This window comes from Haemaphysalis longicornis, unplaced genomic scaffold, assembly GCF_048455015.1.
Source record: "Haemaphysalis longicornis isolate Haplotype H1 unplaced genomic scaffold, Haemaphysalis longicornis Haplotype H1 scaffold_1, whole genome shotgun sequence".
NCBI classification, from domain to species: Eukaryota; Metazoa; Arthropoda; class Arachnida; order Ixodida; family Ixodidae; genus Haemaphysalis; species Haemaphysalis longicornis.
This window is the reverse complement of record NW_027526203.1, coordinates 211,639,199-211,665,076: the sequence shown is the minus strand read 5'-3', so window position 1 is coordinate 211,665,076 and position 25,878 is coordinate 211,639,199. Positions and strand designations below refer to the sequence as shown.

At 47.2% G+C, this 25,878-nt stretch overlaps 1 protein-coding gene across 1 annotated transcript in view; it reads left to right on the top strand.

Moving 5' to 3' along the window:
- Positions 1-1,971: 1,971 nt before the first annotated feature.
- The window catches only part of LOC144141451 (glycosyltransferase 25 family member-like), a 263,290-nt gene continuing 239,383 nt past the window's right edge, over positions 1,972-25,878 (top strand). The window contains exon 1 of the mRNA XM_077673010.1: positions 1,972-2,254. The gene's annotated coding sequence lies outside the window, so the exon portion shown is untranslated. The remainder of the gene's footprint in view (positions 2,255-25,878) is intronic.

Sequence of the window (25,878 nt, the reverse complement as noted above, 5' to 3'; positions counted from 1 at the left end):
ATTGGAAATTCTGTTGGCCAAAGTTTATAAGATAGGAGTTTTGGTTCACTCTACAGAAACGCAATATGAAGTATACTGAAACAATTGTTTGAAGCCAATAAAATGTTGGTGGAGTTTGTACAATAAAGGGTGTATTGACTTCCTCATGACTTCAGTCCATAAAGTATTAGTTTTAATTGGCTTCTTTATTAACCTCAGTGCAAGGTTTATTAAAACTCTAAGTCCATTTTTCTGAGGGTAATTGCGCCGCGAAAGCCCCAAGCCCCTTAAAGGAGCCATGAAGAGAAAACACAAGTTTGGTTCATTCAAAATATTGCCTCGTTAGAATCATACTGACACCACTTTTAACGGAAATTTCGCTCAAATAAGCTACATAATTAGTAAAAAACGGAATGGTCATACCTCATTTCCCGCAACTTAACCTATGATGTCATACCAGACAGCTCTGCGACTGGCGGAGGGCGGCAAAAGCAAACGCAAATTAGGCAGAGCTCATAAGCTTGCCGAACGAGCTATTTGCGCTTAAATTTAGGGTATATTATTTTTAAATCCATAAGAATGGTGGAACAAACACTGGAAGTTACGAAAGCACACGTAAACTTAGAAATACCGATGCGTACGGCTGTTGGTACTGCGCGCACTATGCTTGGTTTAGCTGCACAGCACTGCGGGGCTTTGGGGTTGTTTGAAACGACACTGGCCAATTGACGCAAGTGACGATGTCTTACGTGACCGTATCTGTCGAGCGAGCACCATGTTTCACGAAACGATTGTCTCCATGAACAAAACAAGCCAGGTACAAATACTTTCACAAACAAACCAGAGGCAGAAAACGGCTTACCACGGTGCGGTGGCGCCATCTAGGCTCACTAACGGTAAACACGGCCCTGTGATGTCATTGCAGACCACGAAAACGGACGATTTAGCGGGAAAATCAAAATTTTAACTTAAATTAATTAATTTCTCAGTGAATAAAGCATCGTTTGCATTCGGACAAGCGCTGGGGGCACTATAAAACACGAAATCTTTCGAATAACACAATCCTGTGGTTTGTATTCATGGCTCCTTTAAAACTTCCTGTTATGCCGTAGGGCAATCTCTCGCCATCAAACAAATCACCTTAATATCGGCCTTTGAAACCCGGGTGGTTTCTTTCGCGAAGCAATCAAAGGACTCGCATTCGCAGTGGAACGATCTTAACTCCCTCCAACAGAACATGTGAACAGTGACCATTCCGAAATTGATTATCAAAACCTAGATAATTTAGCTGATTACGGTATCAACTTACCGCTTTTCTAGTTGCAGCCAAGGACGGCGAGTGCGTGGGAAGGTCGGTTGGGATAGGCTTTGAGTCCGTGGGCCGGATATATCTACGTTGTTGCAGTATCTCTTCCGGAGGAGGCGTGCTCATACTCGTCTCGTGCCCAGGTTTCGCGGCTATAAACTAAAAGGTGTTCTCTATATGTAATCTCTTGGAAAGTTCATTGAGTTTAGACAACTGCTTAATTATCCAAATTTTAAAATATTCTGAGATGCTACAAAATGTCTTTAAAGGGGCACTAAAGGCTGAATGAAATTCTGTTTTAACTGAAAGGTCAAAGGTTTCGTTGCTCTTTCGGCTTTTGTTCGACGAGCAAGGGTGCGTTATTTGCTGAGAAATAAGTAAATAAAGCTAGCGCTTCTCTCACCCGCTTCCCGTTTATGTTTTCGTGACGCAGCCATTGCGTCACAAAATAGCAGCGAGTCCCCTGCGTTGTGCTCACTCTGGGGACGGGTGGCGGCGCAAAGCGGCGCGAGCAAAACAGCTTGCGGCGGCGGCGGCGGCCCACAGGTTTACTACGGCAACGTTTATCTCGCCAATGAGGCTGGCTTGGGCTGCTGATTTTTCACCGACGGAATGAGAAACGCGTTTCGAAGCTCGAGTGGCCGGTGTGCCCGCATACTCCGGCGTCCCAGACCACATCGAGCCGGCTGCGAGCATGGAGGGCTGCGGCGAAGCTGCTTTTGAAGCAACAAGCGCCGTTTCGAATATCAAGCGTGGCGTCCTGGGCTCCTGGCTGGCGCCGTTCAGGCTGGCGCTTTTACGTAACATCTTATCTTCTCTCGCGCAGCGCGAACCTATAGCGTAAAATAAGCCCTCTTCACGGCAGCCGTGTCCAGTAGCCGTTGTTGCCCGCTCAGAGCGACGCGCGCTTTACGGATTATCAACGGCGGCTCGAGGCGAACTGGCGGATCGGTCAGCTAACCACTCACAGTAAGTTCATTTCACGGGCGATTATGTTCAAACCGGGCGCACTTTACCCATAGCAACATTTTAAACAGTGTTACTTCTCCTCCTACTCCTCCCCCTCTGCGCGCGTAGAACGGGAGATTGGAAGCTCGGGGCGGCTCGCTTAGCCACCTGCAGCGCATGTTGTTCCTGTTGCCAATTCTAATCAAGGTACTTTAGCTGCTTCCTGCCGGGTACATTGCTTGCAGAAGCTCGCTGGTTGCGCACCAGTGCTTTTCGAGAACGAAAATGAAAGCATCATAGCTGACTGAATAGTGAGGGGACCTGCTTCTCAGTGTATAAAAGCTGTAGTCGGTGTTTCTTAGGTACGAGAAGCTCACGGCAAGCTTTTATGTACGTTTATTTCACGTGCTCAACCACTTCGTAACTGTTTATTTCAGGAAAAAATCTATAGATGCTTCTCCAATGAGCTCTCGCCGTTCACCACTTTTGTGACGTCACAAACCGTGGTACCCGAAATCGAATGGGGCGTCGTCCCCTGTTTTCACGTTTCTTGCATTTTCTGCTAGTCGTGAGGATGGTGCATTTAGATTCTCGGCACCGCAATCCATCGATACAGGCCAACTTCCCCCAACTCTCTCTCATTTCTACTTCTCCCTCTCATCCAATATCCTCAAACTCTCCGATTTTCTGTCTCCTCCAAATTTCCTCCCTACTATGTATTTGGAGCACCTGTACCGTCTTTATCTTTTTTTTTTCCCGTCCCTGCGCTGTTTTCTTCGATATGTCATGTTACCAACTAGTCCTAACTCAAGCTTTAGTTAGGTTGTATTTGCCCCCCTCTTCAATTCCCATTCGTGCTCTAATGCTCTGTTCTTCCTATTCCCCTCATCGTCTCCTATTTTCATTTACTCGTCCCTGCCTCCCCGGCCCCCTCGCTCCGCCTTCCCTCCCTTTCTTTTCCAATCAATTTCTTACCTCTTATTATATCGGCCCCAATTCCTTTCCCAGCTTTCCGTTGTTTTCCTCTTCCCTCCTCCTCACTTTCTACTTACCAATTTCCACTCCCCCACTTCCACCTTACCGGTTTCTTCCCTCCTCTCACCGATCCCATCCCTGTCCGCGACACGTTTTTCACCTCTTTCTCCTATCCTCTTCCTTTCACTTTTCCCTCTCTCTCTACCTTCTACCCCCTTCAGCTGCGCTCCTCGCCATTCTCCGCCAGTTGCATCACGTGTTGTCATTTTGCACCCCCCTCCACTATGCCCCCTCCAGTCGCCTGTTCCGCCCTCACATCATTCCCTCCCGAGTCTCCTCCTCGACATGTCTTTCCCGGTACGCAGTTTTCCCTTTCTGCTCTCCCCCGGTCCAACCCCGTACCTCACCTTCTACTGTGACGCGTTTTCATCCTCTTCGTCCTGGTCCTGCTACTCCCTTTCCTTGTATCGGTCCATTCCGTGCTCCCTATTTCCCTTTGCCTTTAGTCTACGCTTATACGAATCGAGTTTCGCGATCGCTGCGCCGCATGCCGCCGCTTCTCCGCGGCCTTTACGGGATTTGAGCTGCGTGGCTCATAGGGGCTCGTGCAGTGTTTTGGTTCTGTTTCGCTTCGTTTCGCCTTACCGCACCCTAAAAAAAACTTGTTATGGTGACGTCTATAGGCAAAGAGTACGTTTAGGTCACTTAAAAAGCAGCTGCGCGTCTTCGTAGAGTACGCGATCACCTGCAAGAACTACCCGGGGACGCGGTTCTGCGCGCTTCGTCGCCGCTCTAACGGGCGTCACCGACGGTAGCAACATGTCACCCCTGTCACCTCCAAAACATGAGGCACAAATGAATTCTGCTGTCGCCTCGTTTAGACCTGATTCTGGCAAAATGAGAGGTTGGCTTTATTTTGCAGCGTGGACAATGTATGCGGCTTCGTTTCGAATATGTACGTCGCAGAAAAATATGTTTCGGGGATGCAATTACCCAATCCCGGACAATAACTTATGCCTTTTATAAGAATATAAACCATGCGAAAATGTTAAGTATATTCCAAGCCTGTGCGTCGTTAAATGTGTGCCCACACACGCCTTATAGCAAGAACCAAAGCAAGTTAATGAAACCACGGAAAAATAAATGCTGTGCAAGTGCGGAATTAGGAAACAGAATAGCTCTAACAGAAATAAAAAAAAATACAGTGCTACTTCTGACATGCTTAAGACGTTCGTCCAAACTTAAGCCAGGTAGGGTTCACTAAACCAACTATACGCGAAATGCACTGCTATTTCGCGAGACATCGGTGGGCGGGGGGGGGGGGGGGGGGGGGGGGAAGGAGGGGAGGGGGACGCTGTGTACAAATGCGGAGCAGAATCAAGCAATGAACGTTTTAGTAATCACACACACAAATCTCGCATTCACTTTCCTTTTGTTTTTCTACTTCAACGAACACCTAATCGTACGGCGGACGCATTTATGGAAGTATAGAGGATAGGCTGTTCAGCAAGCGATGAAAGGTGTCGTTGGAAGAGTGTGGTATATATATGTGATAAGCCCTCTGATTTCAGTTTCTGCTTTATTCTGCCGGCTCCCTGTGCCATATGACGATATTTAGAAGAAGCATTAGTCGCGGACGCGGATTATATTCTAAGCCCGTCGCCGCGCTGCTCGCAGAGTATATGTGTAGCAGATACATTTGTGGGCGCTCACCTCACGAAAAGACGACTCTGTCGTGTGCTGATCCCCGAGTATAATTATGCGTTGTCCATCGTACTTTTGTTGAATATTCCCGAAATTAACACAGACTGGCTTGTAAATGGGGGTGATCAATATCTGAGGCAAACGTAACTGGCAAACGTAACTGACGTGCTGTCAGGTATATGAGTGCTCCGCTGATTATGTCAGCGCAATTAAAACCGATCTAAATCGTAGCTGTATAGCCGTAGCATGAACATCTGAGGAACCGGTGGTTACGGAGAGACTGCTAGTGAATTCAGGTCATTATAACTACAATCGGCTCCATCATACGCCGGTTCCGCGACGCTGGCCTGTGACACACACCTAGCGCTTATACAGACCGAATATACCAAACTAAGATCGCGTCAGAAACATTTGTTCCCTCGTAAACACACCCCATTTGCGAACAGAGTGACTGCTCCACATAAACATGGATTTCAAACGCCCGCAAACAGTAAATCCCAGTCGTGAACGAGCCGCAAAAGCAGCGGCGCAACTGGGGAGCGGGACGCGGACTCCCGCGGCTGCTTTCGAAACGGGCCGCTAGGGGGATTTCAGTGGCGCCCCTACAGGCCGCGCTCGAGGCGTATCCTCCCCTCTTCAAACATACTGAGTGGCGCAAATACACAACACACAAGAAAGAAGACACGGACAGGCGCTACACTTCCAGCAGTTTAATAGCAACGACCGCAACGTACATTTATACACACATCCCGAATTAGCACAGATAGACTAGGCATTGGAGCGTGTTTTAGTCCTCTTTTAGTGTTGAAGGTTTTAGATATGTAGATGATTTTTTATTGTTTTTAGCAAACAGAGTTCTGTGACGCAACCTGACTTGGTGAAATGTGTTTTAGACTATTTTAAGCGCCTTGAAAAAGGACTGACTTTTTACTCATGAGTTGCCGCATAATCCAGTTCTTAGACCTGAATATTAAGGTGTTGCAGGGGCATGTGTGTTGGTCCTTTTCACCTCAGTCTCGAAAAGAACTGCTACCGTATGACTCGGCACACTCCAAGTTAGTTAAGCGGGCCATTGCCAGCCTCTGCCTATAATCTGCCTTGAGGAAATCGTGCGCCCACATGATGAAGTCAAGTTTTGAACATCAGGTGAAGCGACTTTTGTCAGCTGGCTTCTCTCTGTCGGTCGTGAATGCGGTGGCGGAAACCCTCCTTCAAAAAGTGAAGGGTAGTAAGCCTAAGACGAATGCGCAGCTAAGAAATGACAAGCGAGCTGAAGTGGTTCCGTACCTACACAAGGTGTCGCATAACCTAAAAAAAGGTTGTGACGAGGTACGGTGTCCCTGTCGTTTTTTTCTGCTCCGAGTAAGCTCGGCCAACTTTGCTCTCGCATTGCTACTACTAGCAAAAAGAGGGCCCGCGAAAAACAACGTGAGAAGCCGTTCGTTGATTGCGCTGTAGGGGTGGTTTACGAAATCCCGCTCACCTTTGGAAAGTCCTACATCGGCCAAACTGGGAGATGTCTGAACGACCGCCTAAGGGAGCATGCACAAAATTTAAAGTCTAATAATGGCGCACATTTGACAGCGCAGTGTGATTCCTGCACAAAGTGTGAGCTACGATTTTCCGAGACAAAGATACTGGGAAAGAGCAGATATCAGAAGGCCCGAGAATTGCTCGAGGCGCATCGTATCAGATTGAAGGGAAGTGATTGCGTTAGTGACACTTCGGTGGTACTGTTCAAAGCTGAGGGGTGGTTTTTAGATAAATTCTTGCGCTGACGCTGTGGGCATCTCTATTGCACATGTCGGGATGTGTGTATAAATGCACGTTGCGGTCGTTGCTATTAAACTGTTGAAAGTGTAGCGCCTGTCCGTGTCTTCTTTCTTGTGTGTTGTGTATTTGCGCCACTCAGTATGTTTGTATACCTCAACCAACACGCCCAGCAACACGTTTTCTTCCCCTCTTCCTCCTCTAATGCCGTCACTATAACCAATTCTTCTTCCCCTTTCTCCTCTCACTCATATTGTACTTCTCCATCTCCAATTACACTCCCCCTCCCCCCTCCCCGCTTGATTCCCTCCCGAAATCGAGTCGTCTTTGGAACGGTGTAGGAAAGAGGATTGTGATGAAAAGTCAAAATATGGCCGCTTTGCCCTGTTGCATCTTTCGCCATACACTCAGCAAACCTAAACTCAGCGGCACAAACCCAGCAACTTTAGACTCACCGACATCACTTGGCGAGAACTAATGCTCATGTATATTCGCGCTCATAAGATAAAGATAACATTTTAACAGAAGATAAGATAAAATTCTAAAGGAATTTTGAGAGCAGTACCAATGTCGTTCTTTCACCGGCTTTAACGGCACCTACCCAGCATTTTATTTAAAGAAAAATGCAAAGACAACGTGGCCGAGTAACCAAAATTTGTTGATTACGTTTTCACGAGTTCTACAGTGTGTGCAGATTCGTGGGTTCCACAGAGAGGAAGGTGGGGGGAGAGAGAGAGAGAATAAACTTTATTACGAGCATCGTAATGTAGTTTGGGGTCCTCAGTTCAGGACTCCATTAGAGGCTCCTGCTGCAACGGCCCTTTCCACCAGCCTAAGTTGGCAGAAAAAAATTGAAGCCCCTCACCCCCCCCCCCCCCCCCCTCGCTTCATCTAAATTCTGGACCACGCTCATGGTTTGAAATGTGTGCCTGTCAAGTGTACCCGGGGATACATTAGCGTTCTAGCTCGTACCGCGCACCTGCATCAACAGCGTACCTTCACAAATGTGCGGCCCCTCTTCATCCAACGTAGCCCTTTCATCGCGAAGAAAACGATATTTTTCCGTGTGTTTTAACGCCTGCGTCTTCACGTCCTTGGACAAGAAACTTGAAGAAGCTGTAACGGCAATATACAAGTCAGGTTGTGTGAAGACCGCAAGGACCCGATAACAAGGATGCCGATATTAGCCTACATTGCAATAACTAAGGTATCATGAATAACAGATGAAGCAGGGCCACTTTCCCGCCGAGTCCTTTTCACGTCACAGTAACTTGTTTGTGCGATTACCGGCCGCCGACCAGAGCCGCCGCCAAGAAACATCACTGCGCGATTGTAGTTGCGTCTGTAGTTCCGTTCCCTTCGGTCCTGCCATTTGACTGCTAACGTGCACATAACACACTTATAACTCCGTTTTTAGTGCTCCTTAAAATTACGTCACTGCCCACGTCGTACAGCAAGAAATTCGAAGATTTTCAATATTTGACCGTGTAGAAACAGCGCGGAAGACGGAGCAAGAAAAGAACAGACGACACAGGCGCTGACGAACAACTGTGCAGATTTTAATTCGCAGGGAAAATATACATAAGAAACGAAGGGAAGAGAAGCAAAAACAAAAGAAAGCGAAATGAAATTATTATTATTTTATTTCGCTTTTTTTTCGTTTCTCCTTCTCTTCCCTTCGTTTTTCATGTATATTTTCCTGCGAATTAAAATCTGCACAGTTGTTCGTCAGCGCCTGTGTCGTCTGTTCTTTTCTTGCTCCCGTCTTCCGCGCTGTTTCTAGACGCGCAAATATATTCCAACAAGGCCTTCAGTACACCCTTTTTCAGTATTTCTTCTCTTTTCTCGGTAAAAAAAAAAAAAAAAGGTCTTTCGGGGCAGGACTTGAGATTAAAGACTAGTCCCTTAAAATTAACTAAAGGTCTCTTTTGTCTTCATGGCCCCTTAAAGTAATACGGCTTGTGTCGCGTAAACGTCTATCCCGGAAGGTAGCGCTTGCCTCGCTGAAATTACACCGGCCGCAGTTAATTAACGCGGGCGGAACTCGAGGGCAGATGAAATACCGGAGGGTTTGCAAAAAGGAAAAAAGAAACACACATATGTAATTCTGAGAAGGGTATTCCTTTTCTGTAATAGAAACCACCACCATCTTCCCGTGCTGCGATTTCTTAGATTGTTGCTAGTCACTGGCCGGAAGTTCCGTCTGGTTAACCTTTCTGCGTTTCGCTCTCCAAGCTCGTCCGTCTTCTCTTCTGTCCGCGCACAAAATTTTTCTCTCCTAGCCAATTCTTCCCGTGCAGCTGTCCGGTTGCGGCAAATAAATGTAGACTTATCTCCAGGTTGTCCCACGCCTATATAATACGTGCCACCTTCGCGTTTTACGAAACGGGGTGGACAACCCACACGTCGTTTGTGGAACAGGGTTGATCAGTCGCGTGCACGACGCGCTTATCTTGATAGCTCTTGATAGCGCCGAATGTCCTCGCAACGCGGCACTGGTTACCACACTTAAGCGCAGGATACGTTTACTGACGCAAAAGAGTACACTCTCCACTGCAGTTCGACTGATAGCGGACGCGTTCAGCGAAGGTTGTGCCGTGTGTTACGAAAAGAGTTGCGCAAGCTGGTTTTACCTTCCTTGGTGTTCTGGACTGCTGGCTTTACTTTCTATGTCCCTCGTACAAGCCTTTCATTACCTATTTTCTCTCTGTGTCTCTGCGCACGCACGCACACGCACGCACGCACGCATGCACGCACATTTCTCTCTCTCTCTCTCTCTCTCTCTCTATATATATATATATATATATATATATATATATATATATATATATATATATATATATATATATATATATAGTAAGGAAATGAGGGGCTCGTTGAGGAAATACAGAAAGATAGGGCAGCAGTCTACAACGCCAAAGGAGGCATAGGGGTGTGGTTAGGCTCTTTTCTTTTTCACTACGGTTAATGAAGTAAACATTTTTTTTAATATACAGAAGAAAGAAATATATATATATATATATATATATATATATATATATATATATATATATATATATATGTATATATATATATATATATATATATATATATATATATATATATATATATATATATATATATATATATATATTGCGCAATATGTGGGATTCTATAAGCCCGAATCGCACGCAGAACTGCCTCGCTGAATCGGTTATTTTCTAATATTTCCCCTATGTCCTTCCGAGAAGCTTAGCAAAACTTAATTCCCCGTGTTCTTTTTTTCTTTTTTGCAAGCTCGCATTTAAGGCTACTTAAACGCACTCGATAACTGTCGGGGAATACGCAGAAGCCTCGTGGGCTTCGTTATTATTGCATTTCCTAACGACATTCACGTGAGCGTATTTCGACAGCCGCCGGGTCCTTTCTCTTATATACTTCTAGACGTCTGTATTGGCTGCCTGCGCATATGCAGAGTGTGCATCTCCACGACTCGTTTGTTAATGGCCTCAGAAACATGAAGCATAAGTTCGCTTCGATGCCAGTGTTCCCTCGTCGATCACATGCTCAATATCCGCACAGTATCGCGGCTCCTGCGACAGTGGAACTTTTCTCTTTCATGAGCAGAAAAAAGAACTGCGAGAAACTGCTAACAGGAAGTTTCACTATCTCTACGGCCCGCCTAAAACATCGTTGAATCAAAAAGCGCCTATATTTATCGTCACGATTACGCCACTGTTCGTGCAGGAAATTTTATGCGACCCGTAGCGGCTTTTATCTGCTCTTCTAAATATCTTGCGCGTGAAGCCGGAATTCAGAAGCCGGCATGTTAAGCCAGCAGTGTAAATCCCAGAGGGGCTCGGGGAAGGAAAATTCAGGCTGAGAGCGCACTCAGCATTGCGATAAAGAAAAAAAAAAAAAGCTCGTGGCGTGATTTGAGTAGTTAACAACGACTGTAGCTGTAAAATGTAGCCGCAATGAATTCCTAACGGGGAGCGTTTCTGGGCTGTTCTGATTTCCGCAGACCATGCACCGATGCGGATGTTTTGAAAACGTGTGCCCCGGATTGGCCCTGAGAGAGAACGTTTCGCGCTGCGGGCTTCACCATCAACACAGCGGTCGGCTTTTAAGCGCGCACACGCGAGTCGTGCGACGCGAGCACTTTGAAACGAGGCGGAGATATAATGTCGCGGGAATTCGAATAGTTCCACTTATTTGCATATAGAGTATTCGCCAAGGGTGGCGAGATTACACACTCGTGATGACAACAGCCAAATGTCATTTATTATTTTTTGTCCTGTCTTATGTCACTTTTTTAACCTTTGATCGCCTTTTTGTGCTTTTGTCCTTTCTCTGTTTGTGGTTCCTCCCTTTTTGTCTGCGTTGATAAATTACGCGTTTTCCCCTTTTTTTTCCTTCCTACAGGTTTTACGTGTTTTCCTTTTTTTCCCCTTTCCTTTACTCTAAACTCTGCTGGAACACGATTTCATACAGTTGGTCTCCGGTTTCTCATTGCCGCACTAACGTTCGCAAGATACGAATTTTCGATACAGGCAGTATACGCCTCGAGCTTCGCGATCGCTGCGCCGCCTGCCGCCGCTTCTCCGCGGCGTTGACGGGATTTGCGCTGCGTGACTGATAGGGGCTCGTGCATTGTTTTGGTTCTATTTCGCTTCTTTTCGCCTTTCCGCGCCGTAAAAAAACTTGTTATGGTGATGACTATAGGCAAAGAGTACGTTTAGGTCACTTAAAAAGCAGCTGCGTCTTCGTAGAGTACGCGATCGCCTGCAAGAGCTACCCGGGACGCGGTTCTACGCGCTTCGTCGCCACTCTTCCGGGCGTCGGCGACGGCAGCAATATATCACCCATGTCACCTCCAAAACATCAGGCACAAATGAATTCGACTGACGCTTCGTTTAGATCTGATACTGGCACAATGAGAAGTTGGCGTCATTTTGCAGCGTGGACAACGAATGCGGCATCGTTTCGCATATATACGCCGCAGACAAATATGTTTCGGGGATGTGATTACCCAATCCCAGACAATAACGTATGATTTTTATAAGAATATAAACCATGCGAGAATGTAAAGTATATTCCAAGCCTGTGCGTTGTTAAATATGTGCCCACACACGCCATATAGCAAGAACCAAGGAAATGAAACCACAGAAAAATAAATGCTGTGCCAATGCGGAATTTAGAAACGTAATAGCTCTAACGGAAATTAAAAAAAAAAAAACAATGCAGCTTCTGGCATGCTAAAGACGTTCGTCTAAACTTACGCCAGGTAGGTTTCACTAGACCAACTATACGCGAAATGCACTGCTATTTCGCGAGAAATCAGTATGGGGGGGAAGGGGGGGGGGGAGGGGACGTCGTGTACAAATGCGGAGCGGAATCAAGCAATGAACGTTTTAGTAATCCCACACATAAATCTCGCGTTCACTTTCCTTTTGTTTTTCTACTTTAACGAAGAGCTGATCGTACGGCGGACGCATTTTTGGAAGTATACAGGGTAGGCTGTTCAACAAGCGATGAAATGTGTCGTTGGAAGAGTGTGGTATGTGATAAGGCCCTGTGATTTCAGTTTCTGGTTTATTCTGCAGGCTTCCTGTGCCATATGACGATATTTCGAAGAAGCATTTAGTCGTGGACGCGGATTATATTGTAAGCCCGTCTCCGCGCTGCTCAAAGAGGATAATATGTAGCAGATGAAGGTCTGCGGGCGCGCACCTCACGACAAGACGACTCTGTCGTGTGCTGATCCCCGAGTATAATAATGCATTGTCCATCGTACTTTTGTTGAATATTTGCGAAATTAACACAGACTGGCTTGTAAATGGTGGTGATCAATATCTGAGGTATAATATTGGCAAACGTAACTGGTGTGCTGTCAGGTATGAGTGCTCCGCTGATTATGTAAGCGCACAAAACCGATTTAAATCGTAGTGTATAGCCGTAGCATGAACATCTGAGGAACCGGTGGTTACGGAGACACGGATAGTAAATTCAGGTCAGTGTAACTACAATCGGCTCCATCATACGCCGATTTCGCGACGCTGGCCTGTGATATACACCTGGCGCTTATACAAACCGAAAATACCACACTAAGATCGCGTCGGAAACATTTACACTCTCGTAAACACACCCCACTTGCGAGCAGAGTGACTGCTCCACACAAACATGAATTTCAAACGCTCACAAACGGTGAATCTCAGTCGTGAACGTGCCGCAAAAGCAGCGGCGGCACTGGGGAGCGGGGCGCGGACTCCCGCGCCTGCTTTCGAAACGGGCCGCTAGGGGGATTTCAGTGGCGCCCCTACAGGCCGCGCTCGAGGCATATGTCTTGGAATTACATGTATTCATGACCAAATGCTAGGATAATGTCGGTGCAGGTTGTGCTCTCTCTTGCTGTTTTCACTCGTAGACCTTCGAATTCAGCGCGGTACACCAACCGTTCTTTCCCAGAAATATCTTGGTTGGAGTCATGGACAATGTTTATTGGTTCGAAGTACCTGGAAAGCATGCATTCACAGACGATAGATGTGTTCATTGAGAAATCTACGTGCACTTGTTTTGGAAAATGTATATAATACCAGCCTATTAAGAAAAGTTGAACCTCGGATATATTAATGTCCCCCGCCATTTTACGCGCCTACCGTCTGTAAATAAAATATGACATTGAACGCCGGTGTGTGTGTGGGGGGGGGAATGGCAGCGTTGAAGGCGCATGCCTGTAACCGCGAACGGCATTGGGGATTTTTGTAAGGTTGTCTGCTACAATTTACTGATATAAACATGTCCCGAGAATCAGCAATTAAAAAGGTTTAATTACCATATTTTTGTTAATTGTTCTGGTTATTGTACTCGATATTGCGACTTCTGGTTGCCACCGACACACCGGAGTCGTCTCAAAAACTAGGATGCCTCTAACCTTCACCTTATGTTTTTTTTAAATCTTCTCAAGCTAAAATGAAACGCCTTGTGTAATGGCTGCGTATAACCTGCCAATGTTCACTATAGCCACTAACTGTACGAGTAATGACCGCTAAAAGTAATTAATGATACAGTAGCTATACACTACTCAGTAATGGTTTCCCGCGTGACCGCACCTCTATAGAAACTACATTCGTGCTCTCCAATCGATTTTGAAGACAATCTTTAAAAATCATGCTGTATGCGAATAGAAGCGTGAATATTTCACATTGTTGCCTGCAACGCGATACCTATAGCATCATCCCTTTTAATTGCTACTTTACAGTAACCTAATTTAATTGCCCGAAAGCAACATAGCTCACCCTGTTTGTGCATGGTGATGCACTTCAGCTTGGAAGACCCTAAACCGCTTATTTCCATTGTTCTAACCTTTTTGGTGGAGAACCGCTCGCCTGATAAGCAAAGTGCGCACCCAATCCCCACCTAGGCTGAGGTACGGTTACTGTCATCATGTCAGAAATTGTTCTACAGCTGCTGCGGTGTTCCACATTGATCGTCCCAGGAAGGTGGTTCTCATTCACAAATCACAGAAAGTACATTCTTCTAATAACTACCGCCTTACTTCACTAGAAAGCACACCATGTGGACTACTACAACATGCAATACTATATTCGAAGCTAATTAAATTTCTCGAGTCGAAATCACTCTCCACTATTTCGGAGCATGGCTTTCGAAAAAAATTTCTTACGAAACCTAGGTCATCACCAAGGACGATCTTACAAGTAACGACCTTGGATTCGAAATCGATTGCATATTTAATGATTTAGCTAAACCTTTGAATTCTACACATTGAAAAAAGCGATTGATTACCTCTCCCTGCTTTATATCATCCCAAATGGACCACAGTTGCCAAGTCAGCCTGCCATGTTGTCGTACTAGCCTGTAAAATGAGTCGATTGCTCCCAAAACAAGCGTACAATGGAGCGACATCCCCGCCGCCATCGCAGCCATTACTGATACCACCCTCTTCAAAACGTCCGCTCAAAAGCTCATTGTTCATAATAGCATAGTTTAATACGCACATCTGCATTCAGTTAACATTGTTATAAAATACCACATTGTCTTGTATTTTACCACTTTTTTTCAGTGATGTACTATGGGCTTTCAAATCATATGTAATAAATAAACAAATGTAGGTTCATACAAACCCCGCTGGGATATTTAACCTGCGTCGAAACCACGCATGCACGGGAATCCTCGTTTTTTTTTTTTTTTTACTTCAACAAAAAAAAAAAAAGCCGCCGAGGCATGTAACCGAATTCACGGCCTCGTGCTGAGTTGCGAAGCGGCTGAAAAAAAAGTTGAAACCGTGGTTCAGGAGGCGATACTGCGAGCCACGTACGTTATTGTGCGGTTTTTATTTTCGCTTGCAATGCATGGGCTGATCCATGTGTAACGTTGCGTTCCGTTCCTGTTGTAAGATTTTTTCTCTTCCTCTGATGTTAGTCAGGCAATGGAAGGCCCGACTGTCGTTTACACTTGAGGTGGTGACGGTGGTGACCCTCGTTCTGTTCACCACCTTTTCTGTGAGTCCCGCTCGAGCGTTCCCTCCTGGCTTCTCACTGCGATGAAATAAAATACGACAAGCGCGGGCGAAGCGAAGCGCGTCGCAGCACACCACAGAACGGATCACGCAGGTGGGTTCCAGGGGTATACGCGCGGAAATGCAAGCGCGGTCTGCTCACACATCATCAAAGCAGCCGTCACGGCAAACGCGAGCGCGTTTCTTTGCTTCGGTAGGGCAACGACGGGGATGGGAGTTCCTCTACAGTCGGGTCTGCTGCTCTGCTCCGGGGCCTTGCTCGAGAAAGTCGCAAGGACGTGCCCGTGTCGCCGTCTGAGCCTTATGCAGATCCAGTCTGGGGTCGTAACGATGGGCGCCAGCCCCGGACCATGGCCACTAGTGGATGGGGTTGAGGCATGCACTGTGGTCGTGCTAATTTTGAGGAGACAATGAGGGGGGGGGGGGGGGGATCACCCCGCTGCCCCCCTCCCCCGTTGTATCCGCCACAGATTCGGGCATCCCTGGAATAATCGCTTCCGAGCCCAGCGCGGCTAAACGGAAGGAGCTCGGACACGGCCGCTCGTAAAGCACCAATCATGGAACGCGATCCCTGATCCAGCGTTTCCGGACGATTAGTTACGCGGGGCGGTTGTTGTCATTTCTTTCGCCAGCTGGGTGGCCGCCTTCTTTCCGGGGCTGTGTCTCGGCAGGAAGCGTAAATTAATGTCCCTCTGTGCCGCCGCTGCATGGGATGTTGCAATACGTGGGCGGCGTGCCTGGTGCATACCGTAGGCTGCCGATTTCGAAGTCCCGGTCGCACGATCCTTCTTTGTTTTCTGCCTGTGCGTGACGAAATACGGCGCGCAGTGACCCGCAGTGGCGGCCATTGTCGTGCCATCGTAGCTGCGGACCCACGCTAAATTCTCGTTGCCGCTTCCGGGACGCCGTTGCGACTGGGTGTGTATGCGCCAGCCGTCCGGCGCTCTCCGGCTGGCCGATTCGCCCGGCGCGTAATTCTCCATTATGATGGTGTCAGCTTTTCCGCGGAGGGCCCAATGCTTCGATACGACGCTAGCATAAATATGCCAACAAACACGCAAACGCGAGAAACAGCCAATCGTAGTATCTCTTTTTACCCTTTGCTTGCTGAAATTTCTGGAATTATAGGTCGGTTGCATAGTTTCTGTCCTGTTTTTGTGCCATATCCCTTTTGAATTCGAACGCCGACTTCTATCGATCCCTTTTCGTATAATCCTGCTCCTCACTTTTAGGGGGCTGGAAGCGACCACGAAGACAGAAATAGAAATTTCAGAATCGATTGACTGAAATGAGTATGTGTCATCAACACTATAGTTACAAATATTACATAATAAAACGAAAGAAACGGTGGTGACGCTCTCGCCAAGTGCCTTTCGCACTTGTCCCGGTAACGTCATATATAGATCAATTTGTGCTGATTGGCTGACTCCGCTAAAGATACAACCGTTTTTTAGGCCCGCAGACATCTTTTATTTGCTAATGGTTGAAACACAAAACAGCGCCTTTACCCGCCGGGGCGGTTAAAGGCGCTGTTAAAGTTTTTAGCTAAAGTTAAAGTTTTTTAGGTACTGATCTTCGAGTAGCGGATTTGATTCGAACCCGTAGTGGATCTTCCTTTTTCTGTTTGATGGGAAAAGCAAGAAATGACACTAGACTACTTTTTTGTGAGGGCATGAAATGTAAACATGCATAAGCCTTTCCAGGAAGCAAGCAAGGCAGCGCGTCAGCAAGGCGGCATTCATAGCACGCAACTTTCATCAGTTCTCGGTCTATACCCATCGTGGGCACGTCCCATGCTTAATTATGAGTTCCTTTTTTTTTTTTTTTTTTTTTGAGACGTTGCCCTGCGGCATAAAGGCCCTCAGTTCTCATAGGCACAGCACTACACCAGTTCCGCACGGAAATGCGAGCAGAGACCGGTGCTGGGGTTCCCATGTCCACCGGTGGCAATCAGGGGGTATGCGTGTTGTTGAAATTCTAGGAAGATTCATAAGGGATGCTTAGGGTTGGCGGAAGGGCACCGATGGCCAACGAGCTCCAAAAACTGATATTGGTTATTACTATGTTTAAGGTTACTGACATATTTATGCCACAGGTGTGATGTGCTTAAGAGTGGTTACTAGGTTGGTGTATATAGCCCGTGGTCCAAAATGTGAAAATGGTCATGATGTATGGTAATGACGATGGAATTACGTATATGCGGTTGTGGACCTGAGGCAAGATGACCCTCCACGTCTGTCAACCAGGAATCGGCCTCGTCATTTCTGGCCAGTTTCCTGTATGGTTATGGGCAGTGTGTATGCCAGCATGGTTCTGCGGCAGCAAGGGCGTTTCTTTTTTGGCGTTGACCTTTACAGTTGCACTGAAACCTACCGGTCATAATAGGCCTCTCGTACTGCTCGTGGACTCTAATAACAGACCATAGAACGCATCGGGAACACAGCAGTTGCATCTTGTTATCAGTGAGTATATCGTCGCAAATTGGCTGTTATTGTGGGCCTGGATTCTAATTCCCGTGCCTTGCACACTTGAAGATGAATATGCGTTAAATATATCTGCACACACCCGCGCACACACAAAAATTTGAAAGCGGGTTGCGTCCCGCTACAGGTATTTAGTGCGTATACAAATGTTCGTGCGTGAGAGATTTAGGCGCACGACGAAGGTCCTAAAACGTCCAAGAATTCATCCGTAGTCCTCTAACACGGCCAGTCGATCTCCCCCTCGAAGGGGGCAGACCGAGTGGCCGTGCCTCTACTGCGGCGCTCCCCATAGCCGGAGTGTAGCAAAACGTAAAACCCCAGTTCGGCAAAACAGCGATTTTTGTACCAATAATGAGACTGACAGAAAACCTGACAGAAGAACTGACAGATGAACTGACATAAGAACTGACAGATGACAACTAACGCAAGACCAACAATGGTACACCCGCCGCAGTGGCGCAATGGTTAAGGCGTTGTGCTGCCTAGCCCAAGAACGCGGGTTCGATTCCCGGCCGCGGCGGCCACTTTTCTGATGGAGGCGAAAAGCCAAAGCGCCCGTGTATTCGAGATTTCGGCCCACGTTAAAAATACCCAGGTGGTCAAAATGAATCCGGAGCCCTCCTCTACGGCCTGCCTCATCGCCTGCGTTGCGTCGGCCCGTTAAACCGGATAATCAACCAATCAATCAACATTGGTACAATTTTGCCAACCCACCGAACAATTTATAGTACGTGCAATCGTTACGGCATTCTTCTAGCAGATTTCTGTGATATTCGGGCAGCCGGCGTTCGAGTTTCGTCGTCTTCAATTTTTCGTCGTCTTCAATCTTCTTCTGCAATTTTTTCATGCCTGCATGCAGTTTCGCGGATCGAGGGGTATATTGCCGCTAAATGCTCCCACAAAGCCGGTGTGTGCAACCGATCTAGGAATGCTGCGGCGCTGGCCTTTGGCAGTTGATGACGAAACGGCGTCGACGTCGTGCACAAGCGTAAGACAAAGTTGGGGGGTGTCTTCGAAGATTTACCTCAAAACAGAAATTGTGACGGACGGCGCTTCCGTAACTTCATTACCTACGGCTGTAACGTGTTTAATTTCACAGAAGTGCTCTTACTACAGTAATCGGGAATCGCTGATAGAATAAATACCGCATGATGGTAGAACGTTATTGCCTGTCGTGGAGAAGCATGGCTTTACAAGAATTGCAAGGGTTGCTGGCTAGTTGGTAAATAATTTTTCAAAAACCAATTCCTGCGTGGCTGAAGGACGCAAGACAGGAGGGTGCCCGAAACCTGTACTCAGCTTCACAAGTGAATGCTCCGGTCGGTTTACAAGCTGCCACAGCTACGCTTGAAAAATCATGCACACCTCCGTCTAACGACGATGATGGTTTATCGCAAAGCTCTATCGTATGGATTTCCTCGGTTGCCTTTTGGATTTAAACTTTGACTAGTTACGCGTCGAATTTGACCAGCAGGCAGTTTGGTCTTTTGATCGCAGCGTCTTTGACTTTGACCATTTCCCATTCGATTTCGCACGAAGAAAGGTTTGTGTTCAACCATCATAATCATTACACGGAGGGCTACATGATTTTGCTGTTTAATTTTGAACTTCCATGCCCCATCTCCAAATCTAACTTTTTCCAGCATGTCGGAATTGTGTCTGTGGTGGAGGACTCGGGCTCATGCACCCATATTTGAGGCAACTAATCGCGTGTTTTTGGTGTCTTCACCAGGCATTACACGATTTTTTAGGTACTCTGTAAATAATACTTAAGCATTAAAAAACACCGGCTGACGTTAACACTGCCACATTTTTTAACTATCGGTGCCAGCCTTTATTCTGCACAGGTGGTAAAACGGGAAGGGCAGGAGGGATGGTTTGTAGCTTGGGCTGTTGAGTTGGTGAATAACTTTGGCTCTTGATAAAATGACCAGCACAAACGTGGTATTTCCACTTCGGCTTTCAGGCTCACATGCTGTCACAGTGTCGCTCACCAAAACCAAAGGTACAAAGCTCACGGTTACAGAAAGTGTAAACTACCGCAACAATTCTACGGCTACACGGTAATCCATCTCGTATGCAGGTGCCTTTCTATTTAAAGCACACGTATAGAGGTATCCCAGCGCTAAGGCTGGCGTGGAAACCGTAGTCATTGAAACCAGTGAAGATAATTTAAAGTGGTAGAAATGAATTCTAATATTGCTAATAGTTTTTATTCCTACTCAGATCGCGCGGAGCCAGGCGCAGAGCGCTGCAAAAAGCGCTCGTGTCAATGTAGCCCTTCCCCAACCTCACAAGCATCCAATAAGCTTGCGTAGCCGTTAGTGCATTTAAGAAGAAAATAATACTAATAATAGTAGTTTTATTCGTACTCAGAACGGGTGGAGCCAAGCGCAGATCGATGCAAAAAGCGCTCATGCCATTGCAGCCGATACCCAACTTGAGGCGTCCGACAAGTTTACGTAGTCATTACTGCATCTAAGAACCCAACACATCTGTCTAGACTTCGTTTCATCTCACATGTCTGCTCACAACGCCACCAAAACATACGAAGCACCGAAGCAAACACGACAAAAACAACGGGAGGCTGTGTAGTCCAATCCAATGCACCGGCTCATTCCACTGACGAGGGGAGCGCCGAGGGGTGGCACCACCCGTCCAGCTGCCGGGTCCCTATAGCTCAGTTGTTTTCATTCAGCAATAATACACACACACATACACACACACACACACACACACATATATATATATATATATATATATATATATATATATATATATATATATATATATATATATATATATATATATATATATATATATATATATATATATATATATATATATATATATATATACATACATAAAAATAGGTCGGCTGTCTACAACGCCAAAGGAGGCATAGGGGTGTGGTTAGGCTCTTTTTTTACTATGGTTATAATGAAGTTAACATTTTTTTTAATATACGGAAGAAAGAAATAAAGGAACACACGCGCCCAGAGTGGGGACCGAACCCACGCATTTCGATTAGATCTCGAATGCCTTACCAATTCGGCCGAGTTAACCTTTTGTTTAATATACGGAAGAAGGAAAGAAAGAAAAACAGAAAAACACGCGCCCAGAGTGGGGACTGAACCCACGCCTTTCGATTAGATCTCGAATGCCTTACCAATTCGGCCGAATTGGTAAGGCATTCCACCTGGCGGGCATTTTAAATGCGGAGCATTTCTTAGGCTCGCCTGGTCCTCCGTCGTTGATGGCGGCGCCGTCCACACGCTCACTGCGCATGCGCAACTCTCCTCCTTACACCCACAGCTCCTCGATATTGCACTATAAAAAAAAGAAATAGTTAGCGGCGTCCGGTTTCGATCCCACGACTCTCTGGCCGCAACGGGAGGTGCGCGGTCCTCTTCCCACTACGCTACAAATCCGGGACAGGAGCAAGTGCTACGAACGTGCCTTATGTCCTTGACTCATTCAAACTACGTCAAGAAGCTACTGATACAACGAAGGCACGCGAAGCTGAACGTCAACGGAAACGACGAACTGAAAACTTTAGAGGGGGATGCTGAATTTCCCTTGGGAAAGCTGTGGCGGGAAGCACCACGCGCCTTGCAGCTCAACCAGCCCCGTCCGCAGCGCCTCTGATGCTGATTGTGGCAGGATGCCCCTAGGGATTGGCAAACCAAAGAATCCATCACGAGATAGGTTCGCGTTCTACCACCGTCGTCATCTTCCCGTAGGGGAACCGCCGAAAAAGAAGAAGAACGAGAAGACAAAGCTGCGAAGAGGAGGGCGTGTACATTGCTCTCAGCCGGTGCACCAATGTCAACAACCTTTACCTCACCAAAGCTGACGGAGACTACAGATTACAACATCGACAAGAACATGATGGACGAGTTTCGGCGCCTCGAGAACCACCGCCTACTCACCGTAACACAACAGCACTTGCGTGTCTTTGCCACCGGTGTGGACCCGGACGCTGAATTCCCTCTGGCGCCAGTAAAAAACAGATCACTCAACATAACGGCAACACAATGGAATCATAGTGTGACGGGACAGATGGACAATGCCCCATGGTGCTATATCCCGGCGTCGAAGACGACGAGGAAAACGTCACATAACTAAGCAAAATGAGGTTTCCAACTAACGTGACACAAAAGAAGCATGACGAGCAGTGCGTGCGTTCCCCGACATGCAGTCATGAATAGAGATGTAAGCAGTTGAAAAAAAAAATTAAAAAATTCTGAAAATAAAGAAACAGGTTTTTCGTATTTTTTTTTATCAACTAGGTTAAACTGTTAAAAAAAGGAAATAAATACAGCTTCCCTGGGAAATGCACTGCGATGCGACTTTTTTCGGCGTGCTTGACAGTTTCTCGTTTAACTTGTAAGCGAGAGCAACGTTTCCGCACCTTATTATTATTTTTTTTTATTTCTTGTATCTATCTTGCGTGAGCGCTCAGTGGGCAGGAGTAGAGTAATTGTCATGCCGGACGAAAAGCAGCAGCCAAGCCCACCCCCCAATATTTCGCGGTCACGAAATCCGTGCAAAGTGGTTACTTTTAGCGTAATCTCTTCCAAAACAAGTCCGCGACACCTTTAGCATAAATTCCACGTAAGCAGGTGAGCCTTCCCGGAACTAATCTGCGTGGGGGGGGGGGGGGGGGGGAGGGTTTTCTGAAATCAATGCCTTGACATGAAATCAAGAAGCTCTTCTTCGACTTTGGTGATGCAATGAAACGATTATATTCCTTTCAGTGTTAACAAAAAAATTGACGGGGCACGTAAGTCCACTTACCTAATTTGAAGGCGAAAGCCGTGCTACATTGCGATTCTTAAGGGCCTCCAGAGGTTGTAAAAATTAGGCTGATATTTATCGATTCCTCCAACTGCATTCCTTGCATTCTTTCCATACCTGATTGAGTAAGAAAGCCATTGCATGTCAGGCTTGTTGCTGAACTCTTGAATTTTGTACCTGTTTAGGTGACTGCTCTATCGCTTACATATGCCAGCTTGGTGTTCACATCGGAGTTGTTGTCTACCAACTGCCTGATTTTTTTTCAAAACCCAAGCAGGCATGACACACGTCATCATTTGCAACCACAAAACGGTGGCTATTTTTTTTTTCTTGGGTCACTAGACACGCTAATATTGAAACCTGGTTTTTGTACCAGTACATTTTCTACAGTATAAACGTGTATAGCGTATTTTGTGAAACAGCGGCAACGGTATAATACAACCGGAGTTCGTATGCCTTAGCCGCAGGGGGTGGCGTGCAAGCAAAGAAGCCGGCCGATTTCATATGCTTGTTTTGTTTGCCAAAAGAGCGGCAGCTGAGACGGCGATCTTTAGTAGTTTCCAGAACCACATTCCCTCTCGAATAAATGCTGTTGATATAGCATACCCTCCTTCCTGCTTTTACGATAGTTCGTTTGTGCGTAAGTGCAGGCACGGCCTACATACTACGCTGACGAAATTATTCATGAAGGTCCCGCGTGCTTGTCAAACGTAGAAAGGTACGACTACCGTCAGTTCTCCCGTGGTTCCTGATAACGCAGTGGTGTTGAGCATTTCCTCTTTTCGCAACTGTCTCACCTTTAATGCATAGGGCGGGGATGGCCAGTCCCCACAATCAAAAATTACGTGCCCCACCTGCATCAATTCGACGCAGTGGCAAGCATGACAGCCGGCCAAGTGCAATGCCTACCGTCAGCTCGGAAGGTCCCCTCACTGATCAGGGTCTCTTCAGGCACCAGTCCCAGCATGGACTTTGGTGATCCTTCAAGAAAATTTATTAATCGCCGATACAAAGACCCGCTGTGCTAAATACTACACGGGTCGCCTAAACCATACACACTGCATGTATCACTTCACTCAGTACACCACTCACTACACACACAGTTCACTCCACAGTTCTCCATAGTTCACTACAGTCGAACACGGATATATCGAACTCCAAAGGGATCGCGAAATAGTTCGATATATGAAAAATTCGATATAAGAAATATGGGCTCTGAGACCTCACCTGTGGCGGACGATCACTTACCGATCGGCGTATTCAAGAATGACAACTAATTCTGCACTAACGACGCAACAGCTTGCTTTATTTGCGTGAAAAGAAATCGCTGATCTTGGCCTGCTTCGTCGTCCCGTGCATGGAATTAAAGACGCTGGTCTCGATATTCTCGAGGCTATCCAGGTGTGACAGCCCAGTTCTTCCCATGTCGCCGCAACTACGTAGAATCAAGCTGAACGCAGCCGCCAGTTCACCGGCGGAGTACGATCGTGTAGCCGCATCGTCGTCCGGACGATCTTCGCCACTCGAGCTATCAGCCTGGGTTCCTGCAACCGCAGCTACGATATCCTCGTCACCGACGCTCGCAACAGCCTAAACATTGCTGTCAGCGTTCACGAAGTCGCCGGCAGACAGTCCGACTGGAACAGCAGCCGGGAAAAGGGACGACAGCTCGCGAAACGTGTCGTCCATGCCCTATTCGTCGTCGTCGCCGTCTTCGCAAGCTTCCAAATGTTCAGCCGTCACGAAGCCTGCCTTCCGGAAGCAGTTGGCCACGCTCTGCTTTACGCTGTTCCAGGCACCCGTCATCATGTGTATGGCCGCCAGCTGGTCAACTTTAAGCTCGGTGCCCACGCGGAGGTTCATCAAAAGCCTATTGAGGAGTCGCCTCCTGTACCCAACCTTGAACGACGCTCGAGCGGCTGCAGCCTGGCTGTTGTGTTCGGAGGCAGAAACTTGAGCTCGATGTTGTCGAGCTCGCAGGTGGTTTGGTTGGCCGAGCAGTTATCCATGAGAAGGCAAGCGTGACGCTCCGACGCCCCGGCTTCTGTCCCTGTTGGGTTTCGGCGAAGGCACTAAGCGACCGCGGAAATCGGGGGTGCAGCGACCGCCGAAGAGCACCTTCCAGCTCGTGCGGTGTACGATATACCCAATGTCGGGAAAAATACCGTTCGATATAAACGTACGAATTCCTATACTTTTACACAGAATTTTCAAGGGGATAATTCATGAGTTCGATATAGCCAATAATTCGATATACCCGTCTTCGATATATCCGTGTTCGACTGTAGTACACACACTATTAGAAGCACAATTACTCTGAAAGAACACTGTATTTCACATCATCGAAAGTTCACGACAATACGTCAAGATCAATACAACAGTCAATAGGGTAGAATAGACACTTCTATTTGTTTGTTTACCACACGGATAAACCGAGTGGACCACCGCTGAAGGAACTGCTCTTCCCCCAGCGCGGCGAGCTCAGCCTCCAGGTGATCGAATAGACGCGAGCGCATTTTTCGAATTATTGGAAACATGCACTTTTGCGGCCTCGCTCTGAGAGCCGCAAAGCCGCGCCTTTTCCAGATGATCTAGCTGGGTACCAACGCACAGTAAAAACAGAACAAATGCGTCGCGCGACTTTGTGCGTGCGTAGAGTTTGTGTCCAAACATCCGAGATAACAATTTCCAGTAGGTCTTTGCAACCTGGCAATCGAACATCGCATGCTGCAGGGTTTCACGCTGCCCGCACTGTGGGCACCTGTTGGAGGGTGCCACACCCCATGCTGCGATGCGGTCTGCCGTGGGCAGGACCCCCCAGCCGCGTTGCCAGCTGAAATCTCTGACGTCGGCCGGTAAAAATGAGGCCGTCAGCTGTTTCCACCTTACCGCCCTGCTCTTTCGGAGCTGGTCCTGAGTGAGCTGCGTCACTGCGAGGGTTTCGCAAATTTTACTCGGCGGTGTGCTGAGGACGTCAATGTCAGGGAGTTGCGTTCTCAAATTTCTAAACGACTTTATGACGTGCTTATAAAACGGGGGTGGCTGCTCGGCTGACGGTCCTACCTGCACACCATCGAAAAACCATGCTCGGTCAGTGCCAAGGAAGAACTCACAGAGCTTTCGCCCCGGGTATTCCTCATCACTCGCTAGGTTGAACAAGTTCCTTATAGCGAGGAGACTACTCATAGTTTCCAAACAGGGGATACTAAAACCGCCCATGGTGCTTGGAAGTCGCAAGCATGTGCGGGCCACTTTTAAATGCAGAGCATTTCAGTAACTCACGATGTCACCCGCGTTGGCGTCCGTAGTCCGCATCGCTCCCCCTACACTATATAAAAAAATAACGCTTACCGGCGCCAGGTTTCGAACCAACGACTCTGCGGGCGGAACGCAAG